The following is a 1,919-nucleotide window of genomic DNA, read 5'->3' on the forward strand; positions in this document are numbered from 1 at the left end:
TTTTTATTTTTTCACCCCTACCCTCAATCGCCCCCCACCCCCATCCACCCCCAAAAAAAAAAATAAGTGTGTTTTCAAAAAATATTTTCAATTTTTAAAATTATTTTCTACTCTAGTAAAAATAAAAGATATTTCTCAAAAATATTTTTCATTCAAAAACCAGACACTAAAAATCTTTTCCGGAAAGTATTTTCTCCTCACCAACCACACATGAAAAAATAAGTCAAAAATTTACTTGTTTTCCAGGAAAAACATTTTCCATGGAAAATATTTTCCTTCATACCAAACATCCCCTTAAAGGGGAATTTTTTCACTTGGTGCAAGTTTAAATGACTTCCATCATTTGACCTTATATCTCTAGGCCATATGACTTTGTCGCACCGGGCTTGCCTAGTGTGTATTACGTCTCTTATGTGATTTGCAAGTTGTGGCATAGGAGAGGGGATTTTACCTGTGCGCAATCAAAAGGATAGTAACTGCGGGTTTTCCTTGTTAAAAACTCTGACCATTATTATTAATAATTATTAATATAAATATAAAAATCCGACCATTACTGATATAAATATAAAAACTCGACAATTTTAATTTAATTTGATATTTGAAAATCCGAATCAATCAAAACTGAGGACACCCGGTAACTAAACTAGGAGTAGTAACTAAATAAAGAGATATTGAGAGTAGAATCGATGAAAAAGCCATAATTTTACTATAAATTAAACATCTTATGATTATACACTCTTTTAACTACATGCAAAATCCATTTGCAAAAGACACCACAGAGTAGCTACTGGTATTATAATTAAAGGATAGTGCACGGATTTTGCTATCCATGTTTTCTTCTCTCTTTTTTTTTGAGGGGGTGGGGTAATAAGAGAATCAAATAAACTGAGACATAACTATTTTTTTTTTTTAAAACTCAACCTTTAAACCTTAATTTCCTGTTTATAGTGAACAACAAATCATAAATCAGTTGTTGTTTAAGAACATTTAACTTTGATGTAATTTATATTCAAGTTGCCCACGTCAATTGATTTGTCCAAATAAGTACATCACTTGGTTCATTACCCACTGAACTAAAACAGAATTGAAACATGGTGCTCGCTCCCCAGGGGCGGATTTATGTTATAGTAAGGAGTGTCACGTGACACAGCTTCGTTGAAAAAAATTATTAAATACATATATATAATCAAAAAAATATTAAATACATATATATATATATATATATAAATAAACGATAAAAGTTAATAAAGTGACACTACTTGTCATAGGAGATGTTCCAGCCTAGCTGGTTTGATGCTTCAATTGTGAACTTGAGGTCTTGTGTTCATTACTCCTTTACTTCATTTATTTTTATTTTTTCACCTCGTATGAATAAATAAAATTTTGAGCCAGTCAGTCATATTTTTTAGGGAAAAAGGACAAATATAGCCCCGTATGTTAATACCCTTCGTTATATTTTAAAGTTGTATATACCCTTATCATCAATATTTTGGATATACCCTTAAGACTAACAGATTGACACATGACATCATCTAAATAATTTACCTAATTTTATTTTTTTATTTATCCAAAAAATTGAGAACCCACCCATTTTTCCTAACTTACCCACCCATGACCCAAATTAAAATACTATGACATTTACAATTAAAAATAAAAAACATAGTTGTTCATCTCCACTAAATATCAAATAAAAGGAAAAATGTTCTTCAATTCATTTTCATTGGCACCATTCTTCAAATCTCACTAGCAAAAACACAGAAGCATATTATTTCAATCAAAATCAAGAAATCAATTTCATTTTTTTTTTGTTCAAATCAATTTATTATTGTTGAAAAGGGTTGGAAACAATATCACCATTGATGGACAAACCTTCAAGCTTAAAAATGGGTCTACAATCGAATAAAAAATTTCAAGCTCAA

The sequence above is a fragment of the Solanum stenotomum genome, chromosome 8 (genome assembly GCF_019186545.1).
Source record: "Solanum stenotomum isolate F172 chromosome 8, ASM1918654v1, whole genome shotgun sequence".
Classification (NCBI taxonomy): domain Eukaryota; kingdom Viridiplantae; phylum Streptophyta; class Magnoliopsida; order Solanales; family Solanaceae; genus Solanum; species Solanum stenotomum.